Here is a 7831-nt window from a genome sequence, read left to right as displayed (position 1 = left end):
GGGCTAGGATAGGTCAGCAGCTTGAATGGCCTGTTACTGTGCTGTGAATTCTGAGTAATGCTATGTAATTAAGAGCTTGTATTACATCTTCCTAATACTTTTATTGTAACTCAAGCTACAGCCCATCATTATTTGTATAATTAAACCACTCGCTGTTCAGATTGCCAGGATTATTATAAAATCTCCAGGAATTAATCTCCAAGAAAACAGCTGCAAGTGGCTCTCAGGGGAAATGACAGAGGAATGTTAAAAAAGTGGATTTGTTTCTTTGAACCATCACATATATTAATTATTTTAAAGAATAGTGATGAGGGTAGACAACTGTTGGATCGAACAGGGGTGTTGGAAGTGGAGAGTAATGTGTTGAGACCTCCAGATATATAACTGGTCAAAGTTAACAACCCAAATTGCCATGGTACCTGTCCACATATTGGGCTGTAGTTATACTAACTTCACATTGCCTGCTGAACCCCAAAATAACTGGGTCAATTATAAAACTGGATAAAATCAAATTACCAAAGAGAAAATGCTGGAAAATCTCAGCAGGTCTGGCAGCGTCTGTAGGGAGAGGAAAGAGCTAATGTATCCTTTCTGTATTCAACAGTAATTTTCAAATGGGAATAGCTAAATATAAGAAAAGCAACAAGCCAGCACAGGGTTGATGGGCTGGAAGGCCTCCTTTTTGTGCTGTATCATTCGACACACGCTGAAAAAATCCTGCAATCCTTTATATTGAAAAATAGATTTACCAGTCCCTCTGCAATAATTATTCTGCACAACTGTTTGGAGGTGTTTGCTTTTTGAAATGTTCTCAGATTTGTTTCTTGGAAGCTATTAAATCCCATTTGCAAGTGCATAAGATTGGTTGGTTTGATGGGGCCATCGGGGAATCTAACCACGACCTTATCTAAAAACCTCGGCACCTGCAACTACAATCCTCTCAGGAGCTGCCGTCCACAGGTTTGGGGCTGTGCACAGAGACAGTGCAGCCTGCAGCCCTCTGTAACCATCCTCCCCCCCACCCCACACTCAACCCCACCCAGCCCCCAAAGTCATACCTAGCTGCAAGCCTGCTAATCCTCTTGTTCCTCACAAAGCAAAAAATCTACTGGTGATGTGATGAGGTCCAGAAGTGCAGTCACTGATAAATTACTAAGCGTGGAAAGTGACCACAACTCACCATCTGCTGCCTGCAAGCCAAGCTGGGATGTTCTATCCTATTAGCAATCAATAAACAGCTGAAAGCTCGAGAATCAGTCAGTGTGTGTTTGTGTGTGTAGTATGTGTGTCTCTGTGAGTGTGCGTGTGTGTCTCAGTGATTGCGAGTGTGCATGTGTGTGTATCTATTTGTGTGTGTGCGTCCATGTGTGACTGTATGTATTGGTGTGTGTGTGGGTGTTTTTTTTTAATTTAGAGTAGCCAATTCATTTTTTCCAATTAAGGGGCAATTTAGTGTGGCCAATCCACCTACCCTGCACATCTTTGGGTTGTGGGGGCGAAACCCACGCAAACTCAGGGAGAATGTGCAAACTCCACACGGACAGTGACCCAGAGCCGGGATCGAACCTGGGACCTCGGCGCCGTGTGACAGCAGTGCTAACCCACTGCGCCACCGTGCTGCCCTGTGTGTGGGTGTTTGTGCAGTGACTGTATAAGTGTGGGTGCAAATGCCTATTTGTGTGCGGGTGTGTGTCTCTGAGTATGTGTGCGTGTTTGTGGGTTTTGCATGTGTCTCAGTGTGGGTGTGTGTCCTACTGTCTGTCTTTGGGAGTGTGTGGCATTTGTGTGACGGTGTGCCTCTGAGTGTATGCGTATTTTTGTGTGTGCGGCTGTTTGTGTGGGTGTGTGTCTCCATGAGTGTTTGTGTCCATGTATTGGTGGGTGTGAGTATGCAAGTGAGTGGGCGCGATTCTCCGCTCCCACCACCCCCCAAAATGGCGTGTCGCGTTTTGCGACACGCCACTTGGAGAATCGCGGGTCGCCGTTTTTCACGGTGACCCGCGATTCTCCGGCCCAGCTGGGCCGAGCGGCCTGGTCGCTGCCGGCGTGAACATGGCGCAAAAGGTGAGTTTGGGGTCTGTGGGGGGTGGAGAGGGGATCGAGCACCACGGCCGTGCTCGGGAGGGGGACGCACTCTTTCCCCTCCGCTGCCCCGCAAGATCAAGCTGCCACGTCTTGTGGGGCAGCGGAGGGGAAGACGGCCACCGCGCATGAGCGGGTTGGAGTCGGCCAACCTGCGCATGCGTGGCTGACGTCATTAGGCGCCGCCGGCCGCGTCATTCTCGGCGCGCCGCCTTGACGCAAGTGTGAAGGCCCGGTGGCCGAGATTTATGGAATGCCGCTCCTAGCCCCCCAGGGGGGAGGGGGGGAGAATAGGGGGCGAGGAGCGGCCTCCAACGCCGTCGTGAAACACTCCGGATTTCACGACGGTGTCGGGCGTTGCGGAGAATTCCGCCCAGTGTGTTTGTGTGTGGGGGGGGGGGGTAGTGTGTTTGTGTGTGTGGGTTTGGGTGTGTGTGGGTTTGCGTGTGTGTGTGGGTGTGTGTGTGGGTTTGAGTGTGTGTGTGGGTTTGAGTGTGTGTGTGGGTGTGTGTGTGGGTTTGAGTGTGTGTGTGGGTTTGCGTGTGTGTGTGGGTTTGGGTGTGTGTGTGGGTTTGTGTGTGTGTGTGGGTTTGAGTGTGAGTGGGTTTGGGTGTGTGTGTGGGTTTGAGTGTGTGTGTGGGTTTGGGTGTGTGTGTGGGTTTGGGTGTGTGTGTGGGTTTGGGTGTGTGTGTGGGTTTGAGTGTGTGTGGGTTTGCGTGTGTGTGTGGGTTTGTGTGTGTGTGTGGGTTTGGGTGTGTGTGTGGGTTTGGGTGTGTGTGTGGGTTTGAGTGTGTGTGTGGGTTTGAGTGTGTGTGTGGGTTTGAGTGTGTGTGTGGGTTTGAGTGTGTGTGTGGGTTTGAGTGTGGGTTTGAGTGTGTGTGTGGGTTTGAGTGAGTGTGGGTTTGAGTGTGTAGCCACCGAAGTTGGCCATTCCCTCAATACAAAATGGAGGAACGCAAAGCTTGCAGGTTAAAATGGACAATGTTTGCAGCACAAGCAGGCTGCACCAAGCCAATGTGTATTGTGTCTGCTAAGAGAGCAGACAGCACCGAAATGCACATTCCACATACTAATGAGGCAATCTCCGGGATAGTTAACATAGCAATGGAACGATCCCAGGGACAATGGACACAAATAGGGAAGTGATTGCAACAGTGTATGGGAAACCAGACACCCCGGCACCAGCAGGGTTCGAAAACAAAGCAGCTGAAGGCCCGCCCAGTAGCCAAGGAACAGCCTCAGTATTGGGGGGATTCAAACAAATCGATTGGGAAGAGACCCAATCGATTCCGAGCAGGTAAAGGGTCCGCCCAAAAGGACGCGAAGCCCTAGGACCTATAAAAGACAGGTCCCACACTTAGTTCGTTCTTCTTAACCAGCCCTCCTCTCTGGACCAGCATCTCGACCAGCTTTTGCCAAAGAAGACCTTGAACGAGAGAGAGGAGAGGTTTGGGACAGCAGCCTCCAGCTAGTAAGTGTCTCACAACGATCGCTACCAGAGATAGACACTCCTGACCCCTTTTTAACCTGTACCAACCTGAAGTCTGCAGACCAGTGCAGAGCAAGAGGCCTTGTCCCCTGATCCAGCAGTTCCCTTTGAGATACGTATTGGTTTATTTAGCGGTAGGAATAGTTTAATCATCTTAGCGTGTGCATGGGTAGTATTATAATTGTATTATAATAAACTCAGTTGTTTGAACTTACTATTTGGTGTATGGTTTTATTGCTTTGAACTTGACCTTGAAACTTGTGGCGGTATCTTAACGATACCTGGCGACTCCAGAGCTAAGTAACAAAACAGAGCCAAAACGAGTGTTAAGCACACTCACCCAGAACGAGCAACAAGTGTGTGTGGGTTTGGGTGTGTGTGTGGGTTTGGGTGTGTGTGTGGGTTTGGGTGTGTGTGTGGGTTTGAGTGTGTGTGTGGGTTTGAGTGTGTGTGTGGGTTTGAGTGTGTGTGTGGGTTTGAGTGTGTGTGTGGGTTTGAGTGTGTGTGTGGGTTTGAGTGTGTGTGTGGGTTTGAGTGTGTGTGTGGGTTTGAGTGTGTGTGTGGGTTTGAGTGTGTGTGGGTTTGAGTGTGTGTGGGTTTGAGTGTGAGTGTGGGTTTGAGTGTGAGTGTGGGTTTGAGTGTGAGTTGGTTTGGGTGTGGGTTTGAGTGTGAATGTAGGTTTGAGTGTGAATGTGGGTTTGAGTGTGAATGTGGGTTTGAGTGTGAATGTGGGTTTGAGTGTGTGTGGGTTTGAGTGTGTGTGGGTTTGAGTGTGAATGTGGGTTTGAGTGTGAGCGTGGGTTTGAGTGTGAGCGTGGGTTTTGGGTATCTTATTTTTATTCATTCATGGGATGTGGCCGTCGCTGGCTGGGCCAGGATTTAATAATAGTAATAATAATAATTGCTTTTTGTCACAAATCGGCTGCAATGAAGTTACTCTGAAAAACCCCTAGTCGCCACATTCGGGCGCCTGTTCGGCGAGCCCGGTACGGGAATTGAACCCGCGCTGCTGGCACTGTTCTGCATTACAAGCCAACTGTTTAACCCACTATTGACCGTCCCTGAAGGCATTCTTGTGTAAACCACCTTGCTGTGGGTCTGGAGTCACATGTAGGCCAGACCAGGTGAGGATGGCAGATTCCCTTCACTAAAGGACATTAGTGAACCAGATGGGCTTTTACAAAAATCGACAATGGTTTCATGGTCACCTTTTTTAGGCTTTTAATTACAGATTTTTCTTGAATTCAAACCTCACTATCTGCCGTGACGAGATTCAAACGCAAGAGGATTAAGGTGGGAAATTCCAGTGCTTCAGGTCTCTGAAGCTGGAGGCACTGTCGCTGTCGCTGCTGCATCCAATAAATCAGCGATGGTCAAGAAGCCAAACTTGGAGGAGTGCAGCACTCTCAGACTGTGACAAAGAAGGATTCTTCGTTGAAGGCAGATTGACAGCCAATATGCAGCAGCAAGATCCCAAAACCAGCAATGAGATGAACGAGGAGTTAACTTGTTTTGAAGTAGGTATTGTCACCAACACAGCAGGATAGCAGCCTGCAGCCTGGTGCAGGTACAAACAGACTCGCAAGGCTGGCGTTAATTGTTTTGCAATAATAGTGATGTTTCTGAAGGAAAGCAATGATGAAAGAAGCTTAAACATCTCGCAAAATGTGCACTTTAAAAAAGATTCATTATTTGTGCAGTGTCTGCAGTCAAGGTCACCAATAGATAGATACAGACATGGTGCAAAAAACGATGGGTATAATTCAATAGCCGGCTGTGCAGAGTGTCATCACTTAATACCCCAACGCAGAGGCTGATAAATTGATTTAATCCCTTGACTTGAGAGAGATAATGAGTTTTTGCATTTTCTAAAAATTGCTTCATTTTCATGACAGGACATTTATTCCATTGCCAGCTTCCAAAAGACATTAAATGCGGACAATATGTACTGTGACCTTCCTCAATGCAAATCGCCTTCTGTTCACATGCCACCTACTAATTCACAAATATTCCGAAATGGACTATTTACCAGCATTTGACTTAATCATACTGTGCATTTCTGTGTTTAAGATGATGTTGCAAATGAATACTCAGAGTAACAGGTTTGAAACACATACCGATAATTAAAACACATGTTAACATAGTTAAAACACATGTTAACATAGTTAAAACACATGTTAACATAGTTAAAACACATGTTAACATAGTTAAAACACATGGTAACATAGTTAAAACATTCACTGTAACTGTGAGAAGATAAAACTACAAGACAAGGCCCATTAGCATTTTGTGTTATATAAACAGAGATGTATAGAGGGAAGTGTTAATGATGAATTTGGAGAAGACCCACCGAACACCCCCAGGACAGAGCTCTGTCTGTGGTAATATGGTGAAGGTCATTTTAACTCCCTCAGACCGTGGCGACCAATAGCACCCAACACTCATACACCCTAGAGCTGGTCCTCTACACTGGAGGCAGCCCCCTGACCAGAGGGTGGGGGGGTGAGGTGCGGGGGGGAGGGGGGGGGGGGGGTACCTGAGCCCGGTCCAAGTACTGTTTCCGGCGGGGGTGGCATCCTGAGAGGTGGCAGGGAATGTACGGGTGGGGGATGCTTGGGGGACCTAAGGGTACCAGGATGGTTACCATAACTGAACAAAGTCATGCTGTGGCACCTGTGCCATGTCCTTGCAGTGACCTTGATGACCGATTATCCTCCTCCTTCTTGCAAACTCCATCGTCTCTGGACAAGTCTGCATCTCCAAAGCATGGTGGGGGTATCCTTTGTAGCATAGCCTGGGGTTGCTGGGCTGAGTTAGATAGCTCTCCCCCCTCAGTAGCGGGAGCTGTCGGGTGCGATCCAGGCAAATCAGCTGATGGGACAGTTATTTCCGATGTGAAGCCAATGGGGCATCATTAACGGCCCTAATTGGCGTTAGACGCTGGTAGCGATGTCACAGGGTCAGCCGTCGAGAAACACCCAGCAATTCCCGCTCGCTGCTACGCTTACAAACTTTTCCATTAGATCACGTCCAAGTCAGGATGGTGAATGACTTGGAGGGGAGGTGCCGTGTCATGGTGTTCTAATGTCTCCACTGCCCATGTCCTTTTGAGTGGTGGAGGTCGCAGCTTTGGAAGGTACTGTTGAAGGAGCCTTGGTGAGTTGCTGCTGTGTGTTTTATAGCTGGGACACACGGCTGCCATTGCTTGTCGCTGGGGGTGGGAGTGAACCAACCAAGCGGGTTGTTTTGTCCTGGATGGTGTCGAGCTTCTTAAGTGTTGTTGGAGCCGCATTCATCCAGGCAAGTGGAGAGTATTCCATCACACTCCTGGCTTGTGCCTTGTACATGGCTGGTCCAATTGACTTTCTGGTTAATGGTAACACCCAGGATGTTGACAGTGGGGGATTCAGCAATGGTAATGCCATTGAATGTCAAGAAGACAGACGGGACCTCCCACTAAGAAAAGACGTTAAAACCATAGAGACTGTATGCTGCGATAATACCAGGAATGAGGAGAGTCTGAAATGACTGAGATTATTTGGACTCGTATAAAGAAGGCTAGAAGAAGATTTAATAGAAGTTTGCAAAATTATGAAGGATATTGATAGCGTGAAGAAGTTGAATACAATTTTTAAAACTGGTCTTGGTTAGAGTGACTATGAAGCTGTTGAATTGTGATAAACGCCCAGCTGGCTCAGTAAAGTTCTTTAGTGAAGGAAACCTGCCATTCTGATCCAGTCTAGCCGGGTCTATGTCCATCCAGTCCAACAGCAAAGTGACTGACCCCGAAACTGACCCCGAAACTGACCCAGAAATTGACCATTTTTCTCTTGGGCAACTAAGAATGGGCATCCAGTGTTGGCGACTCCGTCAGGGACACCCACATCCCGCGGAGCCAGGATTCTAAAAAAGGGCATTACTTTTGATTGGGGAGTCATCAATTTAAAACTGTCATTACGAGAGCGAGGAAATGCTTTTAGGGAAGAATTCTTAACGGAAAGATGTATATACATTATACCTATAAATCAAGAAGTGTTGAGTGTGGGTTGTTTTACCGCAGGGAGAGATTGAGACAGAGAACATTGTGCATTTTATGGGAAAAGCAGATGAATGGTTGAGATGCAGGGTTATGGGGAGAGAGCTATAGCAAAGATTAGACACAAATAACCAAGCACCTCCCCCTGTGCTAGAAACTCAATGTTTCCAGCTACTCTTTACAGTTTGTGAATTTATCACCGAGAGAGATAAATGATAATAATC

The sequence above is a fragment of the Scyliorhinus canicula genome, chromosome 7 (assembly GCF_902713615.1).
Source record: "Scyliorhinus canicula chromosome 7, sScyCan1.1, whole genome shotgun sequence".
NCBI lineage: Eukaryota > Metazoa > Chordata > Chondrichthyes > Carcharhiniformes > Scyliorhinidae > Scyliorhinus > Scyliorhinus canicula.
The sequence above is the reverse complement of the archived record's forward strand: the minus strand, read 5'-3'. Positions refer to the sequence as shown.